Source organism: Diorhabda sublineata, chromosome 5, assembly GCF_026230105.1.
Source record: "Diorhabda sublineata isolate icDioSubl1.1 chromosome 5, icDioSubl1.1, whole genome shotgun sequence".
NCBI lineage: Eukaryota > Metazoa > Arthropoda > Insecta > Coleoptera > Chrysomelidae > Diorhabda > Diorhabda sublineata.
Window position 1 is genome coordinate 12,776,066 of NC_079478.1, and position 27,076 is coordinate 12,803,141.

The 27,076-nt window shown below is 31.4% G+C and overlaps 1 protein-coding gene across 1 annotated transcript in view; it reads right to left on the minus strand.

Annotated features, from left to right (window-relative positions):
* Positions 1 to 9,199, minus strand: part of LOC130444139 (teneurin-m) — a 794,904-nt gene extending 785,705 nt beyond the window's left edge. Inside the window, exon 1 of the mRNA XM_056779175.1 lies at positions 8,935 to 9,199. The gene's annotated coding sequence lies outside the window, so the exon portion shown is untranslated. The remainder of the gene's footprint in view (positions 1 to 8,934) is intronic.
* Between the last annotated feature and the right edge of the window lie 17,877 nt (positions 9,200 to 27,076).

A 27,076-nucleotide genomic window follows, 5' to 3' on the forward strand; every position in this document is an offset into this window, starting at 1 on the left:
CTACATTGTGAATTATTTCTTCTCAAATTCATCAGGAACTATTCGTGACGTATTGTAAAGAATGTTTATTTTTCAAAAACGAACTACGTAAACTTTGTTATATCTAATGATAACACTAATCAAACGATATCGCAATGTGTTTTGAATACGTTACAGACTTAGCAGAACTCTGAGCAACTATATAAAGTTTTGTTCAAATATCTCATCCATAGTAAGTAGATATTTTGACATTAAAAGTAATAATTTTTTATCAATAAAATTCTTTTATGCATAGTAGACAATAGTAAATGGAATAATGAAAAAAGTATCACTTCTTATTTGTTTAATTAATTAACTGATATTTTTATGTACATTAGTTAGTAGAGTACATTAATAGAAATTTGTCATAAACTACAATTTTATTAACAATATATTGAAAATCTATTTTTACAAGCAATCAGCCTGGCCCGGGGATGCAGACCAGTCTTGAGTTTATCTAGGCAACCGGGTCTGCTCCAGGCTTGCAAACCCATCGAGGGACATTGTTATAATCCCAGAGTCCCAGCAAGTCTGGGCCAAGAACGGCTTCCAAGCTAGGGCCAGAGTTATGCATACTTAGCGCTATACTGGGCCTATCGTAAAATAATATATGGGTAGTTACATGGTTCGTACTAAGTAGTATTGAGCCTGAAAGTCATCACTCTGGAACTAAAGAAATAATAACCGAGGCAGGTATAAAGAATGGATAAAGTTAATAAATTATTATTATTATCAATTAGTATGTATTATGTGAATCCAACATTCTCTGTCTTGTATATAAGACCTCATCGATTAGCGAATACAAGTTACAAAATTGGGATTGGAGGATTTTATTTCTTGTAACATTTCACAAAAATCCATTAATCAGTATATCTTTATTTTTTTAAAATTTGCTATGGAAAACTGTCATTTTTTGTTAGTTATAACGATAAGTCAACAATAATAATTAGATGTATGAAACCTTGTTATTTGTACTATTGATCAAATGTACTGAAATGTTGAAAAAAACGATAAAGTTTAAGAGCTCTTACTGGACGATCTACCGATTAGTGTTGACTTTTGTTGAACATTACAAGTAAAACTCCCATAATGCAACTGGTTTGATGAGAATCCACAAGTCGAAAGTTGTATTATTAACTTAATTATTAACCGATTTAAAGTTAATATTTAGGCGGCAACAAATAATTCTGTATTTTTCATACTCGATTAAGCTCCACCGCATTGTGACAGAATGTGTCGTAATTGGTTGAGTAACTATTTTCTGAATTGATTGGTAGAGATGGAGAAGCTCCGATTTATTGGCCTCCGTGGACAGGCGATTTTAATCATTTAGATTATAGAGTTTGGTCGCATCTGAAGGAAACTATTTATTCTACAGAGGTAAATTCGCGAGAAGAATTAACTGATAGAATCAATGTTTAATGACATTAAACTAATCCCCAACGGTTAAGAAAATTAAAGGATTCTCAAGATATAACTGATTTTATTTTGTGTTCTAAGACTTTATTTTAATTTTTATCGTGTTATTTTTTATTTACTGCTCAATAACTTTTTCATTACTTTACACCAGCATCGGTTATCACTTTTTAATTTTCTAATGTGATTACCAAAAGTACTCTCCTGTTGTAAAATTGAATTATGTTTGAGTCATTTGAAATTTATGATTAAAAAAGCGTACCGTAAAAAGGTGTATTCAATACCACTTGATTGAACCATCTATAAGAGTGGGATAAATAAAAAAATTACGGGATGTATCAGCTTCCAAAACATATTTGTGTGAACTTTCAATACAATTTTGCCATATATATATATTATCTTGAATACGGATGACGTTACGAAAATTTGTTACTAAGCGAACTCTAAATTATTTTCCTATCCTTTAGGGATTCGCTTCTTTTGAAATACCTTGTATAAGTAGTAACATTTCTACGTTTGTACAAATTTTTCTGATTGTTATCACTATGGTTTACAAACATAAGAAAAGGAAACAATTAATTACATCATTGAATAATAAGTGTAATATTCGATGTTTGAACTTCAATTTTCACTGTCAAAATTAAATTTTGATTTGGAAGAATATCTGATGAAATGCATTTGTATTAACCTGTACAATAGTGCAAACCAAATGTGCTACTTTTGTCTCTCTCATATAGAAGGATCCTCAAGAAGATGTACGATCAAATATATTCTTTGTCACAAAAACATTTCATTGATTAGAGAAATATAGAGAGGAAGAGATAGTTTTAGACTCAATTACAAAATACCAGATCTGATCAGAATTCAACGATTCAATTGAAGATCTACGTTCATCTAAAGAGAAATATAAATTATGAAGCTTCATATTGAAGTGATGGAATCTCCTTCAATGCGATGTAAGCAAGCCTTCACTCATTTTGAACGTTATGGTGAGTGGAAGCATTTTGACGACTCTTATAATGGAAATCACGATTATGTGAGGTGATGACAACAATTTAAGGTCAGCTTTCAAAGGATAACAATGTAACAACCCAGACAGTGAAATTTTTACGTACGTTGGAATTTAAAATTATCAAGTAATAATCAGACATTTATGTCAACTAACCTCTGACTGATTCTGTTTTAATATTAAGTAGCAAATTTCTTCTTTATCCAGTAGCTTTGAATCACGGATATTCTCATCTACATTATGTTCAAGTAACTTCTTAAAACTCACTCAGTTTAAGTACGCTGCGTGTGTTTACTATTGAGTTAGACTTATCATCATATCGATTCGAAATTGAAAAACTTGAAAAACATGAAACTATGTCCGCGTTTCCCTAAAATTGTAAATTGGACGGACATAATCACTAAAATAAATGTTGCAGATTCATGTTGAATGTACTGCAAGTTTCCATTTCTCATTTCTGGGAAGTATTTTAGCTAAAATAAAATTATTCAATTCTGAACACGTGAAAAACCAATTAGGTCATTCAGTTGGTGCGACGTATTAATAGGTCCAAATGGGAATACAACGACCCTTCATAATTAGCAGCTCAATTATCAATAGACTTTTCTTTGATGACATAACGATAGTTGTTCAATATTTGTATTCGAATTCACTCATTATCGAAATAATTTCTTGAGCACGATGGACTGAAACGTTGTTGATTAAGATAATTCGACATACAGAGTGTCTTGAATTCATAATTTTCAATGTTCAAACTTGCTATTTAATCTGTTTTTCTCAAGACTCAATCATTTTTTTCCGACTGAACGTAATTTTTTTACTTGCGCTGATTTTAATCTTCAAAGACTCACACTTTGCTCTGTCATTTAGTTGGATTTCCATAGCACTGTTAACTCCCGATTTAAAATCTATCAATAGAAGGAAGAAAATCATATGTACCTCCCGTAGGGTAAAATTTCTCCTAAATGTTAGGATGTACTTCTATCATTATAGCTTCTCTCACAAGTCGAATTTTTTTTGCAGCTTCGACTTCTGTCGTTCGGCCTGAACGAGGATCGTCTTCTGAATTGAATAGACCACGATTCAAATGAATCATAATCCTACGGTAAAACCATTTTGTATGTACAATTTTTCTTCATTTGCATATTTGGGAAATATACGGATGCTTTTTGTTATGAATGAGGGACCTTGGTCGAAATTTGATACTACAATATTCTTAAAATTATTACCTCTATATAATCTATCTATCTTATTTCAAACTTAAAATGATATTCATTTCGTCTCAATCTTTGTGATTGCTTTGGAACTTAGATTCTCTTTATACAATAAACGAATAGAAGGTAAGCTTGTTAATATTTTCGTTAAACAATCAATCTAAGCAGAGGTCATCCTAAAATCATAATTACCTATTTAGGATATACAGAAACTACATTCGATGAAGAAAAATGATACTTGCTTGAAGCTCATTGATTCGTCAGACATTTATTTATACAAAAAAGATTAATAGAATTTATCAGTTCAAAGATTATTGCAAATAACTTCTTATTCATTGAGGTGTTCCGAAAAGTTGTACACAGAAAATATTTATTCTAAAGCTAACCCTGTAACGGTTAAGTCTATGAATCGTAATTTTTTCAGATCTCTAAATGTCTAGAGATGATTCAGGGAAAAAAGCAGAAGCTTCGAGGATGCCTTCTATATTTTTATTGAGAAAAAGCGTTAAAGCAATTATATAGGTTGAAACGAAATTTGTAATTAAGATTTAACAATCTATAATACCTAATCAATATCATCGTACTTCAAACATGAGTTTTAATACATAGATGATTGAATTTTTAGGGTATTTAGCACTAAATTCTTACAAGGGTATTTTTTCGATACCAAGCTTTCCGCGTTAGAGTGATTCCTGTTGCCGTTTTGTTTTGAGCTCAATCTATTTGCTGCCTAAACATGTCCAGCAGTGAAATTACAATTTATAAGAAACTTAAATTATGCTACAAATAATTCCTGTCTCGATGTTTATCTTTTGCATAAGTATTGAGTTCCAACTTCCATTGAGGATTTATAGGTACCCAATGTGTGTTTTCACCTGAAAATATTTTATTCCCAACTAACTTTATTTTTTGTTGAATTTATGATAACTTTATAATATATAAGTGTCATTTATAATACTTCAAGTAATTTCTAACTGACTGTTCACTGATAATAATTGTATGAGTAATAAGTTCCAGAATACATATTATTGGACAAAAAATATTTCCAATTTGCTCAAAGTTTTTCAATTTCTTGAAAGTATTTGATTTAGTGAGTTATTGTTCGTGATAGAAATAAAACATAATTTCCACTTTCACTTTTTTTTACCTAAACGTTCCCTAACGCCTAAAGATAAAAAAATTTGAGGTTCCCAGCTCTAGTAGTATACTCATATATTGATAATAGTAACAATCATTTTATGTCTTTATATCCTACTGGGATATAAAAAAATATACGCATCATGTTCAAACGTATTTTACAGAATATCTCCCTGTAATAAAACAATTTACGATACATAAATAACATAAACATTTTGATCTAGTGAAATGGAGTTTTTTCGTAGAACTTTACGATCAGAAAGCTAATCTAAAACATCTTGGAATCAGGAAACATATTTAATTGCGGTCGTTACGTGCTTGGGGAGGATTTTTTTTATGCAGAAATGTCATATATTAAAGTAACATAACCCTAGGGATTTTTGCTACAAAACGTTTTCACGTTACTGTATTGTGTGTGGGCAAGCAGTAAATGTTTATTATGCTTTACAACATATTTATTTAGGTAATTAGTTTAATTTTACAGAGGATAGTTTTAAACGTAACAATTATTTTGTCACATGCACTGTTTATTTTCAACAGTTTCTCTCTATATGTTTGGGATAGTTGATAATTAATTTGAGTCTTGATGTAAATGTAAACAGTTTCGTCTCAATTGTCAATTTTGATGAGAGCACATGTTTATTCACAAAATCATATATCAATTACATAACCAAGTTCTAAAAATCATATTCAAAGTCTCGTGTCTCCTAAAATACTAACTACTTATATAGCTCTTATTTAATAGATGTAGCTCTAGATATACTCATAGATATATGGCTAATATCAATTGCAGAAGACAGTTATACCAGGAACATTCAAAATTTCATAAATACGCACGGCACTCATACCAAATGAAAAATGAAAAATAATGTTTACTCCCTGTATAAAATTCGTGAAACATCTAACAAACCGTCAGTCCCCGTGGACTCATCATCTCCACTATTTACCAATGAAAACAATTTGATGTTCTCATATGAATTCATCTCTATTAACCGAAGCTGTCGTAAGGCGTATGCACACAATTTCTTCAAAATAATCATGCCAGACAGTCTGCGTTAAGCAGTGGCGTTAGTTTAATTCATAAATTTCTTTAAATAAATAGAAATATGGCGTTCCTTAGACCATGGGTGAATGAAGACATTGAAATTGCACAGTGTAGTGAGAATAAAGACAGGTATGAATTTAATAATAAAGATTTAGATATACAAACACATCATAATTCAATCAAATGATGACTGTAGTTCAGACGATTCTTATTACCATTATGTTTTATAATTCAATATTCAGTGGTAGCAAGTTAACGAGGTATAATAAAGATTTTTTCATAAGTTCCACGTAGGATTACAATTAAGTGCAACTGTCTAAATAACCGCATATAATGCTGTCCAATTTGCAAAAATAATAAATTTATAAAATGAGATATCTACGCCTATGGTGGATCAAACAAAATTGTTGGCAAGAGTTTTTATAATTTGCAATTGACATTAGAGGAACTATAATTTTTGAATATCTATTGGCTAATAATCAGTATGTTTGCTTACTTGGGTAATGCGGAGTTGATTGAGCATAATTCGAACGAGTAATATTTTCTGGAAAATAGAAACCGTCCAAGAATTTGACTTATCAACTGATAAAATTTTTCTTGGAAATAAATATGTGTTTATTGAGCGTACAACCTGTCCTTCAGATTAGAATGAGAAAATTGATGGCCACTCTTGAACATGAAATAATTATTGTGACTCTACGAAGCTGCATATTAAGCTTCAAAGTTGAATATATTAAAAACTTGTGAGAAAAATTATTTTTAGCAATTATATTGTGGTATATCAACTCTATATCTTCGTGGAAAAGTTATTTATTTTATCTCAAAGGAAAGATACTAATTTTCTTTCTATAAAAATATGGAAAAGCTAAGAATTGAGTTATCACTTAATATTATGTTCATTAGTGTAGAAATTGGTAGAATATCAATTTTTGGATATATAACGGAGAGCCTATTTCAACACAGGTAGGTTCAGAATAACTGAACTTGGAATGCTGAACTGAACAGTCAATGAAGTCTTCTCCTTCTCTTTAATAATAAGAATATAAACGAAAATTAAATTACCTCAAATGGTTTATGAAAATAGTTCATGTAATAATAAAATATATGTCAGCAGTACGATAATATAATACACTGCTGCGAGATGCGATGAAGACTCCATAATCCATAAGAGAGAGACTTCCTAATCACATAAATAACGAAATGTTGGAACTTCCTGATAATCAAGATACAGTCCGCAGGCTCAAACGCACCAAACCTTTTGAACTTGTGTGAAAAGAGACAGTTATAACCCAGTTCAATAGTTAATAGCCACAACAGTGAAGTGGAGTAAATTAGGTTGAATGCAAAAATTCCGGTTAATCCTATTATTAGGTGAAATTTTTATTTTAGTTCTATCGTTAAAAACATTTGTGACAATTAGGTCTGCTGTCATCAATAGTAGACTAGTTCGAAGCCGATGCTATTTTCCAAATTTTTGATATACGAGACGACAGAGGACTTTTAAATAGCAGAGTATCCTCCAGTTAAAATTGTTTCACTGTTTTCGTTTTCGTTAATTGAAAATATTGCAAAAATCTATCTGAAATATTCTTTTCCTTTTATGCTCACAATCATTGAGCCAGTGGTGATAATTCTAATTTAGATATAAAAACACACCAACTCTTAAATTGACAGTTGTTGTGAATCAACGAGGAATCAATTGATTTTTTTTTATTATATGAAAGGCATTAATTGAAACAAATGAAAAAACATCTTTCGAATGAATATTGTGTGTAATTTTATTTCAAAATTTGATGTGAATATTCGTCTAATCCACTGACTATAGCTTGGTTTATAACATCAAACTAACAAATAACATTACTATTTCAAAGACACTGAAATAGTTTATGTAGAAAATTAACAGTTCAATACTTCACCAACTTTCAATTTCTAAGTTCAACTTCTTAATTTTGTGAGGTTATGGGCATAGAATACATCAGGTCAGTTGGTATTGATGGTATGGTTTTGTTAACAGCATCTAGTTCTTTGTTTAACAAAATATTATTGACATTATTGCGCCGATTTTCGCCGTGGTGTTTTATTTTTAAAACTGATATCAAAAAATAGGAAAAAGCAATGTCTGAAAGTTGGCAGTGTACTTTAGGCGATGAAACACTGATAGATGTCTGTATGATAAAAAGGACCCATATAGGTAATTTCTATTGATTTACCAGTAATTTATAATTATCCTTAATTTAATTTATAAACCAAAAAATTACCACCAAGAAAGTTTAGTTTTATTTTAATTTTCATTTAGTGTTAATTTTGGCTGCATAAACCAAACTTATATCTTTACAATTAACACAGCATCTTCTATTCAGTAACGGACAATAAATAATCTCAATATTTATCATTACGCTCTAAAACTATTGAATGTTCACAAAATTTCATTAGACGGTGAAGTATGAAGTCCCGTCAAATAACTCATTCCTTTGATGCTAATGTAAAGAAATATTCCATAATCCTAAAATTGTTCAACTCTTGAAATATACGAAGAATACAGTCGATATGAAAGTTATTGAGAAACTTTTGAGGTATATTTTGTATACGTAACAGAAAATTAAATTCTATATATGAATAATCAACTTGATGGAATTTATTTTCAATTGTCAGAATTAATTGAAATGATTGACTTTGATAAGTATTCATTATGATGTTGCGTTTGTTAATGAATATTATTTGATAATTATCCCTTTAATTTCCCTTCCCATTCCATCATTAGTTCCAACCAATACCATATTTGAAGCAAATTTATTTGTCTTCATGAGGAAATAACATTAATGATATTTTCACATGAAAGTACCACATTAACCAAAAATCACTATTTAACTTAATTATAAGATGACAAACTTTGGAGTTTAATCGCTCGATTTTAATTTCAACTTCATGTTATTCAAATTTGCAATTGATATAGAAGCAGAGCTTCGCTTTATACATTTTTGTTTACAAATATGGTAGTGGTTCAACACATATGTCTTGCGGTAGGTCAGTGAAAAGTGAGTATGGCTGCACAAACAGTTGCAAAGCAAGTTCTCTCTACAAAAATCTCAACTCACCAGCCACGGTGACGAGAAAAGATTTTCCCGCAGATACTTTGGACAGTTATTTCGTATATAAACAAACACAATCACACAAAAATATTTTAAAAAGGCTAATTCATGAATGAGAATTAAACCCTAACCACTCGATATTAATTTTTCAGCAAATCAACATTTCACACTGTTATCGTGCATGCCAATTTTTTATATAATTGTGAAATTTTGTTGGATCAAAGAGACATCTGCTTCGAAAACCGTTTCCGGAGATGCCTCACAACATACTGCCAGAAATTTAAATAGAGAAAACTTGCTGAGGACGGTGTCCATGGAATCAATGCGCGGAGTCGACTCCTGCGCTCTGGTTATCCCTCTGGCGGGAAATCTGGAAAAGTTACAGTAACGATAAGAGCGCAGGATTTGCAGGACGAAACTCTTGTAAAAAGAGTCGTCTGCAATTCCGTGACATATTTAATGCGAGACAAGTCAGTTCTCTTTTAAATGAGTAGAAAATATATACTCATACGGAAAACTTAACAAAGCGCGACTAGGCTGGAAATAAGTTTTAGTTCCAAATAGATACGCGATGGAAAATCATCCATTACCTATCTGACTTTGAATGTGTTTACATTTTGAGAAGAAAGAAATATCCTTAAGATGTTAATATTTTAATTTTAATAATATCTCTTTCCTGATCTTATATACACCAATCTCACAACATATTTTCGTATTAATTTAAATTGTAATAATTCTCTCTTTTGTATATAGGGTGATTGAAAACTCTAACTTCAATTTTCTCACTTCTTTCTCATATTTTATAATTCAAATGAAATCGGTTTTTTATTGATTTTCTTACAAATAATAATTAATTGTAATAAACCATTCGTATTAATCAAAACAAGTCACCAAAAGTAGAATTCTAACCGTAATGTGAAACGAAAAATTAAACGATATCACGGTTAACATCTATGGAATGCACGATGTCTATATGGCTGTCGTAGGACCTTTAGGAATCTCATTTTCTACGAAATCGCAAAAGAAATTAACTTTTGTCAAATCGAAAACTAAGCTGGGCCTCTCTTCCGATTTGTTTACGAATTGTGTATTGAGATGGATCCTATCAAAACGCAGTTTTAGGTGCACCATCAGTTCCAAGACCATAGAATATTACGATTTGATTATAAGCTCCTAATTTCTGATAATTATGTCGATTTACACATCTTTTTTTAGAAAATTCGCCTCATCCATAGAGTCAGTGACATTTTTCTGTCGATTGATTTGGAATTGGTGTATTTACAAAACGTTACTCTTAATCACGGTTCCTATTAATGGCGTTTGAAGCGGTAAGGATACATTTTACGTTTTAAATGTTTATTTGAACAATGTGATTATCTTTCTCAGGTTTCTTGTAGTCGAAAGATCTTTGAAGATGATATTTAGACAAAAGCACACTTTTTGTTACATTCAACAAATACCCTGTAACATAACATTCGGCGTGTTACGTTTTTCTTCAAACATATTGAATATTCCTTTGTTCACGTATTGTTGCACAGTGGTCACTTTGGACTTATTTCTTATTTATTCTAACATTCAAGTTTTTGGAAAAATCAATTTGTTATCGACCTCTCACTCCATTCGAGAAATTCAATAAAACCTAAAAATAGATTCGAATTCTTATTCCACCGATCTACACTCCTAATAAATTTTGATAAATTTGTGGTGAGTTTATTCATTATATTCGCTGTTCTACAGCTGCTAGGTTGGGAGTTTCAATCACCAAGGATCCAATCACCAGACTACAAACTGGAAACCCAGCCGAGAGCTGCAAGCATCCCATTTTTTTCTTATTTCAATAAAATTATTTTTTGCTAAAGCTTTTTTTATTGTTCTTAGCATTACATATTAATTTGGATAATCGTGACCGGGGATAGTTTTTATATTGTTTAATTTTTAGTTTTGATTAAATTCATGAGGTGTTTTCAGCTTTTCTGCCTTTTTTATTAATTGTTCATTAAAAAGCTGGTGAAGTTCAATTTAATTTTGATTAATCACCTCATCTGGGTACCAGTTACTTATATGCTTCAACTGAGGCCGAATACCACTTGCAGCCTCCTTCCGCGGAAGTGAGGCTACAACCCAAACCAAACAATTAAACACGTGAATTATTCAATTTTTTTGATATATCACTGTTTTAAATAGGTTATTTTATTTGTTTTAACTAAAATGTCTATCAATATCATCATTTAACATATTAATGAAGTTCAGTAAAGCTTTCTTATATGTACAACTGAACTCACTCTCATCAAAAATTATAAGAAGTGAATATACGTAAAGTAAAGAGTTCGCGAAAGAATTAATTACTGATTTTTTATATAAAACTCTTCTTAACAAGCTCTTTGTCTTTTTGGCTGTGTATTTGGATCGCTGTTGAGAATTCTATATAGTTGAATATGGTATTCAACTGACACATCAGTCGTAGTATTAATGAAGAGATTTATTGTATCTGTTACTTACTGAGAAGTCTCTTATGAGGGAATTCTCCCTAAGTTATTCAGCAAAGTTTTGGTTCAGTGTTTTTTTTTGTTCACAATGTGTACCATTTGGATACACTATCTAAGAAATCTTCATACTCACCAATAAAAGCTATTCCAGAGGTAAACCTAACTACAGCAGTCATTTGTAAAACTTGCACAGAACTTGTCAATATTACAGATAAGGAGATTCAGAAATTCTAACAAATCCTATGAGAAACTCAAAAATCCATATACCTTAAGTTTACGAACAAGTTCATATATGAATTGTTTTTGAAGATTTCTCCATAATTTTCACAATTTCTTCATTTTTAAGTGTTGAGTGATAATTTGAACTGGTAAGCGAAAATAATATGTAGTTGGTAGAAAAATTCCAATAAAATGGAGAATTATGTAGAGGTAACTATTGTCATTCATTTGTCCAACTTTGCAGTGTTCAAGAAATGACGAACTTGGAAAGTTTTTGGAAGTTTGTATGCAAATTAATGCCTCAAACTCCTAGTTATGTGCTACCGGTTGAAATACGAAATTAGGAGGAACTTAAACAAAAACATTCAGAGTATTACGTAAATTTTGCGGCTGGTGTTTTCAAATTGCAAATGAGTCGAGCGATTGTTTCAAACAGATCTTGGAGTTTTTCTTACCAAGGGGAAACTTTAGACAAATATCACATAATTTAAGATAAACTATGAGGCTTGATAAGTGTTTTTAAATTATATCGTTATCACACATCAAATTGTGTAGTTTATCCATTCGTAAACCAGAGTAACAAAAATTATTATTAATAATACATCTTTCACGGGCGTTATATATTCATGAATCTTACTCGTTAAAAAATATTTTTCTACCAAAAAAATAACCAATAATCAGCTCTGTACATGTCTTAGTGAATGTATATACAAATTTTCGTTCTAAAGCGACTCAACCGTCTCCTTCTCTGCACTTCAGCCAGAATTTGTACTTACCGAAAATTTATTTTCCATCCGCTTTCCTCGAAAAGGGACAATTTGATTTCATGTCGAGTTTGTTGGCAAATCAAGTTTAATTTCACTGATTGCTGTATGCAGAATGTACAACTTGTAGAATACGTAAGCGGAGTTGAATGTTTTTGTAAGAAAATACAAAATCAGATACAGGATATTTGGAGTTATATTTCAACGTCTGCGAAATCTTTTGCAGTACAATTGATACAGCTATATCGTTGAAATGTCAAATATATCTTCTATATAGGATATTTGAGAAGATTGGGCCGCACTAAAAGTATTGATTTCGGAATCCATTCGTCAGTCATTATTCCACTTTTAATCTCTGAACATTTAGATGTTTTCATCCACTAGGTATACCTAGGACATTTATATCAATTTAGGAAATTAAAAGCACCGGTGTTATTGAGTACAGTACATGGAAATATTCTAATTCTATAAGTATAATCAATATGGTGTTACTTTGTGTGGACCATCCTATAGACAGTAAACTCGTACATACTAATCAAAAACCTTGAGATTATATATGTTTAATTTTCAATATAAATTTTCCCTTCTATATTGAAAGTTCTCTTGTGAGGAAATATTCGGCTTACCGTGTAAAACGAAAGCTGAAATTATTCAACATTCGCTTCAAGTGTACAAATATTTTCAATAACCCTGCAATGTATTGGTAGTATATATAATATTGGAGAGTAAAAATAAATGTAAGACGGAAGGTAAAATATGTGGAAGCAAAAGATTCGATAAAAAAATTTTAGTCGGAAAAATAAGAATGAAAAGAAGAACTACCGAAAGAATACCTTGGAAGAAAGACATTTGTCGAGAATACGAATAGAAAAAGCGGAATTGGAGAGAATTTACAGGAAATAGAATCACGTGAGAAAAATTATAAAAAATTCACAAGATAGAAATAATATGAAAATGAGTGGACGTAAAGCTATTAGTGTACACAATATGTACACCTTCTATTACTTTCTATCAACCTATTTGATTGAGATTTTACTTTCTCATTTTTGATGAAAAAACTTGCTTCAATAGAAAATTAGAGGAATGTTAAATAATTATGCACGAATCAATTATCTTTTATATATGAATCATAATGAATCTTCACGCAGCTCAAATTATATACAGTTGATGAGTTAAGCAAACTTGCATTGATCGGAAATCAACTAAAATTTTCCTCTAACAAAACATTGACGTTTTTCGATAACTCATCTGATGAATCCTAATTCGTGTCAAATTATATACAACCCTTTGTAACCCCAACAGTACGCAGTACCTCCCATAAACATCAATTACTTAAAAATAACATTGAAACTTTACAATAGCTCACGGGTCATTAAAAAAGATACACGACATGTGGCTACCCTTAGGACTCTAGGGTTGGGGTTTGACTAAACAAAATTAGGATTGGTACACTCTCTTTCAATAACCGAGACAAATTGTAATTCTGAATTAAACAGCAGAATGGAAGTGAAAGAGATTACGTGTCACAGAAGAGAAGAAATATAATTTGTCGCCGGTGATGTACTACAAATTTAAATGTTAATTTTCAATACTGCATTGTTTTTCTTCTTTATTGCTTTTCGTGGGGTGAATTAATAAACACCGTTTCTTACGTTCTCAATTTATTTAAATACTATTCACTACACTTAACTAACTTATAATAGTTCACTTATTACTACACTTAACAAACTCAAATAATCTATTCAAATTCTTCGATTACTACAAATAAATAAATAGGCCTTTAAAAAATTATTCAAAAGAAATAAAGTAAATAAACCGCCTGCTATGATGATAGAAATATCAAAACGGATTTCAAAAAAGTATGTCAAAGGCCTCGCTAAATTTTAGAATTCCAATACATCCAGTCAGAGCCGGCACCAGGGTGGAGACGCATTTGTAATAATGAATAATGAAATGAGAAACTAATATTGTTGATTTTTTATTTTCGTATAAAAAATCCTCACGCGGGTTCCCGTTCAGTTTAACATTTGAAATTCTTAAGCTCAACGGAAAACGCTAAAAGGAACTTAATTATTAGTTATTTAACGAGCGATAATATAGGTCATAACTCACGCTGGTGAATTTGTGAAACGGTTGAATACTATACTTGATCTACGACTATCATAATATATACTGATATATGAATATCATTAACAACTACTCATTTAATTTATTAGTAGAATTAAAACTAAATTGTTGAATAAAAATGTTGTTGTTGTTACTATGTATATATTTATAGTTGATTTTGTCATCAACACTGCGACCCAAAGAATCTATTTTGTCCCATTTATAGCTGTAGTACTGGGAATGCTCATTTTTATAGCTGATCTATCAAACTCACCCCTTTCAGAAAGATCTTCATCATCCATTCCCATACTTTCAGGTGTATTGCTTTGAGGTTCTATAGTCTCTAACACTTGATAAAATATTGATAAAAGTTTCGTTTTTTATGTCGCAGAATGTGCACGTTGTATCATCTCCTAAACTTCAGATACCCCTTGATGCGGCAATACCCCGGTAAGACTTCTGCTAATATTCGTAAATTGTTCCTTAGTAAGTTGATATATTCTATAATTTTCTTTGACAATAGGTCCACAGAAAAACATTATTCAATTTTTTTCTATTCACCTATTTTTGAAGTGTTGTTTCTATTGTCTTGTAGTAGATTTCACAGAAGGGTTTAGGTCCCACGAACGGTTTATGCGCCTCTGCCGCAGTAAGTCTGTTAGCTTTTTCATTTCTCTCCGCTCCAGTGTGTGTCGGAACCCATTGGAGGGTAACATTACTCCTTTTGCCGAACTCATATTCAACTTGTTCAGGCTTCCCAAATAAGCTTTGGTCCTATGATATTTTTTATGTGTCAACTAATTCAATAGTTATAGAACTGTATATGTTATTTGCAGTATTATTCTTTTTGGAATAATCAACGTATCTCTTAGCCACAGTAGATGATTGCCAACAAGCGTTTCAGCAATGTCTTTCCCCATTACGTCGAATTCGTTTATATCCATTCTTTATGAACTATATCATCACTTTGAAATTAAAAAAATAATATATTCTACATTATATAGGTAACATATAGTCTGTTTTCTAGCATAGAGTTTTTTTTCCATGCAGGGGAGCAGAATGTCCACACACAAACGGAGTCTTCTGAAACTATAGACAGTATATGGCATAAAATACTTCCTTCTAAACTCTTGATGACTTCCCTGGAACTACTTAACTTTTTCTTTGACAATTCATAACTATCAATTCATTCGCTTTAAAAAAAAGAGGTTCATGATTAGAGAGGTTCCTATCCCCTTCAGTTTTGGGTTTCTTCCTTGTGCCTACAGGTGTGCCCGAAGTTCCGGTTGTCTTTTCATGACATAATCCTCCTCCCGATAGAGTTGTTTTCTATCTTCTCCATCAAGCTGTTGTTGTTGGTAGCGTAGACAATCATATCACTAAGGACATTTGGATTCCAAAGTTTTCCTTATGTACTTTCTGTTATCATAAAATAGAAAGTATCCGTAGAGCCCACACTTTATATTTGGTTCTAAGCTCACAAAAATATAATAAAAGTAGATTGAATAGCTTGTCTTATTTCTGGATGTGTAATATTATAAAAGCATTTTATCCAATATTTATTAGTGTATTTCTGGTTTTATTAATCAGTTGCAAAATAACATTTAAATAAAATAGCTTTTTATTTATATTTGATACTATGAATCAAATTTCGACGAAGACCGTTATGGAAATCGAATGTTTATATTGACAAATCAGATAAAAAAATAGATTTTTTTGTTTTGGAATTGGAAGAATAAACGATATCTGATATCCACGTAGTTCAAACTGTTCTACTATAATGGTTTTGCTGGATCTCAGGAAAATAATAAATTCTGAATAGTAAGTACTGCAAAAAGGAAAAAACTGGGACCACATCTTCTTCATTTTTGTTCATATCACAATTAATTGAGGAAGGAATACTTTTTACTTTCATGCGTTCTATTTGGTAAATTCTTTTAAATTATACCTTCCTACTATGATTGCAATTCATCACTGTATCTTTTCTAGTAGCCCATTGCTACTTAGTTCTTCTTATTAACAAGGCGAGATTCATCATAATTTAAAACGAATAAAAGTAAGTGTTAGTGGTAATAAATAATCTAAAATTGCTTAAGAATTTAGAAAAAATAGTAGTTTTCATTTGACAGGTCATACCTATTGTCCATATTACAATATTATTCGTCAAAAAACATATAAAATTGAAAATTTCGCACTTCAATTCAATAGTTTGGTATGGTATACAAATATAATTAGTTAGTAAATTCTCCACCTAATATAATGCTATTAGTTTTTTCCTGGACTGTACCACCGTCACGCAAGCTCGCCCTAAATTAATTCACACAATAAACTTTCCAAATTAAGATATTCGTTTGAACTCACCAATAATCTAACTTTTGGTGAGTACACTGAAAGAAACCCTTTAACAACAACTGTCGAGCTAAAATGTAACTATTGAGAGGGTTGATTTTTTAGGGTGATAAATTAATAATGAGGGCACGTATTTCTCTTAATCGCAAATGTAATAAAATATTTTTTCATTCTATACCTGAAGCTTACGAAATATTTTAAGACTGAATACCAAAATACTCCAGCATATAGTTTTGATACCGCATAACATCACCAAGAGCTGGATTGAAATAATCAAATCACTAAATCCAATACGCTTAACCATTCTGTTAAATAGATAACAAATTATTTCTTTAACAGGGCCACCTTTTTAGACGAACCAAATGGTGGTGATCATTTTGTAACCAGTTTCATTACTTTATCCGCACTATCCGCAGATATATCGCACTATATTTAGCTGATCTCCTTTTTTAAACATGAGTGTAATTATATTGTCTGATATTTTTAAGGTTTTGTATTATTTTCGCATGAGATTTGTAAGTTCTTGTATGAAATGTTGACCACCACCACCACTTCATGAATGATGACCTCCACGTTATTCTTTGTGTGCGATGTGTTGGATTTCTTAATAATACTTATTCTTTTGAATAGTTCTGTTAGGTAGTCTATACATTTGTCCTCTGATATTCGACTTGAGTTGCAAGGTTCAGTTATTTCCTTCCACTGTTATCTTATCACCCTCCATATTTGTTTTTGGACGTTGTAGAAGTGACCCTGCAATTCTGGTGAATCGCAAGTAACCTCATGTAAAGGGTTGTGATAAATTAAACAATGTTCATTCTTGGACAAATGTAAAACCACGTCATTTGATTCCGGGTCTTGTGACATTAGTAAATTTTTTTCTTCCTTATAAGAAAATAATTTGAGTGGAGGTAATATTACAAAAATATCAGAAAAAAAATAAAAATTGTTATAGACTTAATTTTAGAATTAACTTCTAGATTAACTCAACAGTCTATTGAACCTAAATTATTTCTTACCGAAATTGATCAAACTGTGTATTGGGCATAAAACAAAGCGATGGTAGAGTTTTCGATCATCTGCTGTGATACTTATTATTTCATTTTTACTTAATTATGTTAACTCATCTAAATTTTCTGGTTAGTTAACGTAGGCAGGCTGATTCCAACAGAACAAAATTAATGGGTAAGATCAGCAGACGTAGGTGGTCACTATATTGATCCACGTCTTCAAATCTCAACCTTTCTTCAAACTAGTATCGAGAAAATTTCGAACATTACTAACGAACATTTCGAACAGTACTATAATGTGGTTTTGCACCATCTTGTTGTATCAAAGTTTTCCCTATTATTTGAATGCGATAATTCCGCAATTAGGTCCTGGTCATATGAAGATATTCCAAATATCGCTCCGTTATTAGATTTCTGTACAAGAAATACAGACCAATAAATCTTTCCCTGGTAATTCCTTTAATTTTTTGTGGACGCTGGGTATGTTCTGATCTGAATCCTGTATAGGTTTTCTCAAACCTAGTAGCGACAATTGTGTCGATTTACTGTGAAACTTAATCAAAAGTTACCTCGTCTAGAAACTCTGCACTATTAAGAGAATTTTGATTTTCCTCACAATGCCCAATGAAGATCTTAGTGCGAATATCTGTCTTGAATTCAGTTATACTCCACTACAAACGGCTAACTAATATTTTGTTGTAATACAATTTCTGTTGTAGTTGCGTTGTCTTTTAATGACAGTAAAATATTTAAATTTGCATCGTGTCTTGTTTCTGGTCTTCCAGATTTTTAAGAATTCCTTACGATTTTCGATTCATGAAATGCTGCCACAGTTCTGCTTACTATGCTTCTGGCAATTGAAGGTCTTAGAAAATAAATAAATCGAATGGGGCAGATGCTTCTTAATTACTTGAAGTCTATCGACGTATCCATCATTTTAATTTATATCCTTTTTTTCCGGTTAAAGGAGAATTATATAATTAGTATGACATTAATTACAAGACTGACATTGGCAAAGAGAGGTTCTGCTAGAACTATTGGAAAAATTGAAGAAAATATATATTATTTCTAAGTAGCTTCAATTCTTATAGTATAACGCCGATTATCAATTGTTGTTTCAGATTTTACATTAACTAAATATTTTGAAAATGTATTATGACTAATTCTAATTTCCTATTTATTAAATGGATCTAATAATTGTTGATATGGTCAGACATTCTCATGTCTACAATAAATCGTACTACTAATGATATATAAGTGTCCTATTTCGGAATATGACATATTCTATGATATTCTCTATAATATATTAATCCTTTCCAAAAAAGCTTGAGAAGCAAATTAATTTTCTGTACCTCTATTATAAATTTGAGCTAAGGATGGAATATATTTCGCTAGCTGTGATTTTGTTTGTATAATTCTCATTTTTTTCCATGAAAACCTAAAAACAATTCGATAATAATATTTTTGTCTGATATCAAATCATTTTTTATATTGAAAGATTCCTTCCACAAACTGGCCTACTTGTTTCATAAATCGATACAGTAATTCAGTTTGATTCTAATCTGATATAAAAAACTAAGGGGAAGAAATATATTATTGAGATTTAATTGTTGTGTAGGTCATCTCCCCAAAAGAAAAAGGCACGGAGGCGTATTAGCGGACTAATAGCTTCCTATTTGGTCAAATTGTTTTCGAGGACGGCAGAATTACTTATATCGATAAGTTTTTCTCTCTGCCTCGCTTGTTGAAGCAATAAAATAGTGTATATAATTGATTGTTGTCATATTATGTTTCAAAAATTTGGAAGACATATTGGTAGGTGGGAGAAAATATATGTTATATTTTCATGAAAAATATAATTACACTGGTGAACACTGTTTTTATCAAACGAACTTTATAATGATTTTTATTTGTTTTGATAAACCCTCAACAAAAAACATTATTATTTAGTTTCAGTAACATCCAAATTTATTGTGACAGCTATATATTCTTCTCTAACCTTATTTACATGTTTTTGTTTGAATAACTTGTTTTGGCGACTGTATAAGGATTGCACTTAACTAAGTTACGTTATATACATTGTAAGTATGCCGCGAAAGTGTTCTAATAACCAGGACAGTTTTTGTTATGTATGTGGTGAATTAACTTCTACATTACAATGTAGAAATTTTACGCCAGTCATTGAAAAGTGATATTTATATATATGAATCCTCGGTTTCACATATGTAACATGTGTGAGACTCCTATTAGGTTGGGCTAAATAAGAATCTAGATAATTGCCTTTTGGCATACCTTGTCATCGGCCAACTATCTGTGCCAAAGCTTCCGAATAGAGCAGAAAGTCAGGAGTACCTAGTTCGGAATTTGTTTTTCGTCAACCCGATATGGTATCTCAAAAAAGTTATGTACCGTCAACTTCAAAAGAACCGCATTTATTGATACAATGTTATTTAAACGATTTAGTATGTGATTTGAATTTGTCTAAAAAACAAGCAGATGTTTTGTGGTTTAGAATAAAAGGCTGGAATTCACTTTCTCCTGGTACGAAAATTTCTTATTTCCGACATCCTGACGATGAAATAAAATCCTAAAGCAGGTGATTTGGTCTATTGTAATAACATTCCTGATGAATTTATTGAATTTTGAATATGATCCAAGTCACTGGAGATTGTTCATTGACACCTCAAAAATTAATTTGAAAGCAGTGAAAGTTGCTATACAACGAAAGGTAAATTTAATTCATGTTCTACGTTTTTAGAAAATGTATTAATGATACTATTGATCAAAATCATTTTAGATCAAGTATAAGAAGAACTACTGTTCAAGGTCTTAATTTTCTTCACAAACTAAAATAAATGAGTATCAGTCTGCTTCGTTCTTGACGCCTGCCTAGCCGTCTAGCCAAAGTACCTCGAACGGACCAGAACTTTCAATATTGGCTGTACCAGCGTTTCGCTCCTGGATGTAAACGAATATTAATCCTCGTTTATCGGAAACTGAATTCGAATTTAAATGAACCGATAATATTTTCATAACTGTCTGCTATTGTTCGTTGTTAGAAAAATTTAAAATAATTTAGTAGTGATGAACCTTATCTAAAATCAAACAGATCAATTTTACGTATGTAGTTCTAATTTTACAACAATAGATTAACCCTCAAGCAAACAAAAAGTGGAGAAAATAATGTAATGACTACAGAAAGCCTTGTTCAGTATGGAACTATAGTTGAAAAATCGAAATTATTAATTAAAACGAGATATTTTAGATCTCAAATAATGTATGAATAATCCATATTTTTCTGAAGCAAAATTTGATAAAATGTACCATTTTTTGTAATTAATGGAAACGTATATTCAAAATTTGTGTGGTATATGTGACCAAGCACAATAAAAAATGAACTAAAAAATTAGAATATCTGCATAAAAGGAGAGGGACAAAGATATACCAATATTACTGAATGACAAAGATAGGGGAAGAAGAGAATCTGAATGAACTTAATACTTAAGTTATAACTACAGAAAATCTCGCTAAAAAATATATGTATTCGTAGAATTGAATTCCTGAGGAATATATTTGATATTAATCAGAACAAAAATTGTTAAATTTAAATCATCTACGTCACTGTTTCGATTGTGAATCCAATAGTCTTTCCCGATGCCAATTAATCAGTCAAATAAAATGCAATTCACAATTGCACGCGTAACAGCAAAATTATTCATTGAATTTCATTCGAGGAAGGTGTCGAGTTGTGCGAGTCCAATACAGCGTCGATACAACGGTAACTTCTAATGAAATTTGCTTTGTTGGAAACAAAGTCAAGGCTATACTGATTAATGTGCATCGTTTTGTGTCACCCGTTGGATTTGAGCTCATCAAGTTAGGGCTATTCATTACTGTCTACTGGAGTTAACCCCTGTATGTAGGGTACGAGCGCTGTTGCCAAATTTTCCAATTATACTAGTCGACAAAGGAGCGGACTCTCTTATTCGGAAGGAGAATTAACCTCGGAATTAATTTTGTTTAGTAGGGACATTCATCACTCCAATGGAATATCTATTTTATAGTTCAATTTGAATTTATATTATACACTCAAAATTTCAAGTGAATATGGTCGATAATCGAACGTATAAATAGAGTTGAGATAATTAAGAACTAAAAGGACCGCAATAATCACAGTTTCTGAATGAAAATATTTAAAATCATATAACTTCAGCGTGAGTGATAAATTTCTCTATACATTGACGAGCATTAATGAAAATTAATCATTAGTAATAGTAGGGTTGCTTTTACATCAAATTAAATCTCTGTATCAGGTGTTTCAAGATGAAATCCCGAGCTTAGAAGACAGCCATATCGAACAATATTCCAATCAGAAACATGTTGCATATCGATTTCATTATGTCGAATACCACAATAGGTTTTTTTATGAATGCTAAATGCTAAATTTTCCAAAACTTATATCGTTTTCCTTAATAAAAATATGAGAAACTTCAATGCATTAAAATGCCTTTTCTAAACCGTTGGTGACATTCATACTGAACACACTATTTACACTACCACTACACCAACACTTACAATTACAATGTCTGACGCGCGTTTCGATAACCGAGTTATTATTTTATACCAAATTCTCCCACCAATAAAACTTCTTCCACAAAAACTACTTCCCGCGGGAAAACCGCCTTGGTGGGAATCTTCACACGTTTTCCTTGACCAATAAACCTTAGATTGAGCTTAAAGAAATTCGTCCAGGAAGCGTGCAGGATCCAGATCTCAAAAAAAATGTCTATTAAGAATAAAACTCCATCATTCAGAGAAAAGATTTGAATACTGTTAGGAGTTTGAGGAGGAGATAAGTTTTAGTTAATACAAAAGGACTATTTCGAGAGAGTGAACAACTTAATAGAAACAGGATCATACACCAAAATGAGGCAATGGCAATGAGACCTATTGTTTCAACAATTTGTACATCTAATATTTCAGTATTCAGTATTCAGTACGTTAAAATAATTGTTGGGTTATCATAGAGATAAAATACCAATTTTGTAAATATATGAAATTAGCTGTGGTGATTATGAAGGGAAGTATATTGGGAAGACTAAGATATCTGTTATTTTAATTTAAAGAGTACATACATAGCTCAATTAAAATACGGACGGACCAAACAATCGAGAATTGCCGAACACGCTGCCTGTTATAATCATGACATAATTATTAATAATATGAAATTGATAAGAATATATCCAATAATAAATTGTTTGATGCATTTGAAAGCATTGAAATTGCTAAATGCAGGAGCAGCTTAAATAGGTACACAGGGCATATTTTTACAGCCCACTCTATAATTTCGTAGTTAATTTATTCATTAATTTATTTTAATATAATGTAAATGAGGAATATATATAAATAAATATATAAATACATATATGTATGTACATACATATAGTTGTATGTATATTTTAGAGTGTCACAGCAGAGCGAAAGTTTTCTCACTTCGTTCTCGACTCCATTTTTTTAAACAAGACAAGACGTTTTGGGAAACATCTAGTTTTTGAAGTAGTTCAATTTCTTTTGAAGATTTATAGAAAACAAAGTTAACACAGGAAACAATATAATTTAAAAATTATAAAATCTTATTATCTGTAGAGTATTTTATTGTGATACCGATAAACTCGATGATTTCTTCAAATTTTCACTTCAAATTGTTAATACTCATAAATAAAAAGTCTGGCATTGAATAACGAGACTGGTTACGAAAAAGCGTTTTATTATACCACACACCTTTCCATGCGTTTTTTCCATTGATCGAAGCTGTACTGAAAGTCTTCTTTGGTGAGTACCTGTAGCAGCTCTGCCGTTTTTTGCTTCACCGCTTCCATCCTCTCAAATTATGTCCCATATAAAGCAGATTTTTTTCTAAGTTTCGAAGAAGATCTGAGCAGACCCGTTGATGCAACCTCGCACAGACTTTTGTCATGTGTAATTCCTCGTGTAAAATTTTTCTGTTTCTTTATCGGCGTTTCCTGCATCGGCAATCATCCGAATGTTCATTCAATGATCTGCAAGCACAATTTGGTTGATTTTGGTCACTGTTTCCGGAGTTGAGACAGTCACAGGGCGACCTGGGCGCTGGTCATCTTCAGTGCTGTCTCGGCAGTTTTTTCCAATTTAACGAGTAATTGGAGACTGATACGTTATACATGGTTTTCTGCACTAATAGTGACGGAAACGTGTTTTGGGATGTGCTTAGACAAGATATATAGATACTTTCAAAAGGTAAACGAGAGTATAATATTGATAATCATTATTTAGAATTACGCGGGACAAGACGAGAAAACTGATACCGAAACGAGACTTAATTTGTGTGGAATCGATGAGACTGAGACGAAATTTTTGTTAAATTCGCTTACTCTCATCTCGTGTGAAACCCCTTGTATATTTATTATTGAATTATAAGTACCTAATACTGACAGTTTACTTTTTATGTATTAAATGATTTCTAGTTCCTCGTCATGGAAAACATATAATTATCGGTTAATTCCTCACGGGTAGCTTATAAACATTTAATGATATATTTTGAGGTTTTTCAAGATATCCATACTAAAATCTTGTGAAATTTGAAAAATTATTGGATTCTATAAATTGGATTCAATATTTTGAAACTCAACTAGTGCCGGTCCAGACACTATTTGTGGTCTTTTCGTCTTTCCTTCACTACGTCATCCTCTACCCAACGAAGTTGACTCAGTCGATGAGTCGAGTGCGTGCTCGAACAAAAGACAACATAATGGACTCCCTTGCAAGAGTTTCTACCCCACAAAGCATGTTGAAATTATGTGCTATGCTACATAATGTAGCCACTGTTGATGACATGATTATTATTTCAACAGGACGACAAACTTTGCGTGAAATGTCTATTGCCGTCTAGCCGATCTTGGAACTATGTTTGTTATATTCTAATTTTTCCCGGAATCAAGGTATTTTGAGAAATTCAATCATTTCAGTGGATGTGAAGTATATACATTATATAAAAAATTTGAGCTCTTGATATCATACATTCAATTAATATATTTAGGCGAGATAATAGGAGGATGGTAGTAGTACCTGGCCCAAAAAAGAAAGCACAAAATGTTTGGGAAAAAATATATCTATTTTTCAACGTAATCTCCTTTTAGCTTCATACACTTTACCCAACGATGTTCAATAAGCTCAATACCCTTTATATAATAAGAATCATTAAGCTCCTCAACTGCTAACATCACCTATTCATTATTGGAAAATCTTTGACCACCGAGCTCTTTTTCCAAGTTCAGAAACTGAGAATAATTTTTGAGGGTGCTAAATCTGGCGAAAAGGGTGCATGAGGTAGCAATTCAAACTTTAATTCATTAATTTTGACCATTGCAATAACTGATGTGTGAGCTAGTGCATTTTCTTGAAGAAACAACACTTCTCCTTTGCCATATGCGATTTGATTCCTTCGATTAAACCTTGCCATAAGTTCGCATAATACTCGCCGTTGATCGTTTTTTCTTTTTTAAGATATACAATGGAAATTATTCCACGCGCATCCCAAAAAACCTACGCTTCCTACAGATGGAATGGTCTTTGCCTTCTTTGGCTTTATTTCTGTGAAACATTGCCAAACACTCGATGCATACATCTTCACGACGCTGTTTTTGTTCCATTGTGAGCAAACGCGGCATCCATCTTGTGCATAGCTTTCTCATGTCCAAAATTTCAGTTAATGGTAATGCCTATTATACCCAATCTACCCAATATTTTACTGTTGATAACGAAGAAGCAGTATTACTCAGAGTAAAATCTAATTCAGCTTTTATATTGGTTGGGCTAGTGCCTTTCAAATAAAACTATTGTATTACATAATTATGACAAAGTTTTTCCATGTTTACAAATTCATTGGAAAGATTCACTATTGATGACTTCCAAATAAATACTAATCAACGTGGCGTCTTCAAACTGCTGTATAGATTGTATACTTCCTAATACAGACAACAACCGCCATCTCTAGGTCAGACTAGATAATTCTGGGACAATTCTCGTAATTCATATTCTTAAAAATGGAATTTTATTGACAAACACAAACACAGGCTTGACTCATGGGAAAAATATTGAAAACATATGAAATCGTTAATACAAAATAAAAATAGTAATAGGTACAAATTAAAAGTCACAATTAATGAAGCAGTTGACATATTTTTAGGTTATTTCTTCGAAAACCATGAGTCTTTCGTAAAATTCGAATTCAGAATTGTTTTTTTAGTACAAATTTTCACTACGATTTGCCTTCACAATAAAAGAAAACTGTGACAATGACTTCATCAGATTCATTAAGTTCATGTAAATAATTCTCAAATAACAATAAGAAACAATAAAACAAAAGAAACTTCATACAAATGGATTTTGTTATTTACTGGCCAACATCACAATGTACGCTGACAAGATTTCCTCCATGCATTATTTCCAAAATCAAAGTTGTTAGTTAGCAGATTTTATATGTCCCAAATGGATTAAATATTTTGTATTGGTAAAGTTGAATATTGAATTATACAAGTGATACAAACTTGATTTTCAAGACAAACCAGACAAATTCCAAAGGGACACATATAGAATTGCCGAAGGGGTTGCAAAAAGCACAATGTTCATGTTCATGAAGTGACGAGTCCATACTCTTTAGTATTGATAGGTTCAATAAAAATTTTTCGAATAAACGTAAATGTAACGGTTATTTAATTCCAAGAACTAATAATTATAATATCATATTTTTTCATATCTTATTCCAAAATTATCGAGATAATTTGTATAGAGATACACATAAATGTAAAAATAGGAGAAGGCAATGTTTCATTTCATCAATAAGCGGAAAATGAGCCCATAAAATTTAGATAAGAAACAAGAGTTTATATCTTTTAATACAGCAGAACATCACAGTATAAGGAAACTTTGAATAATATTGTAGGTATAATAGATCAGATATGATGCACATCTTCTAGGAAAAGAAACAATACACCAAATTAATTATTACTTAAACTCATACCAGTTTTGGTTCGTAGTTTCCGAATGATAACGTGTTTGTTATTTTGAACTTTAATCCAAGTATTGATTGGTTATAAATACAAGGCTTCTGGAGAAGGTATAGGAATAGAAGAGACAAAAACGAGATAAATAAATCGAGCGGACGGACCCAATATCA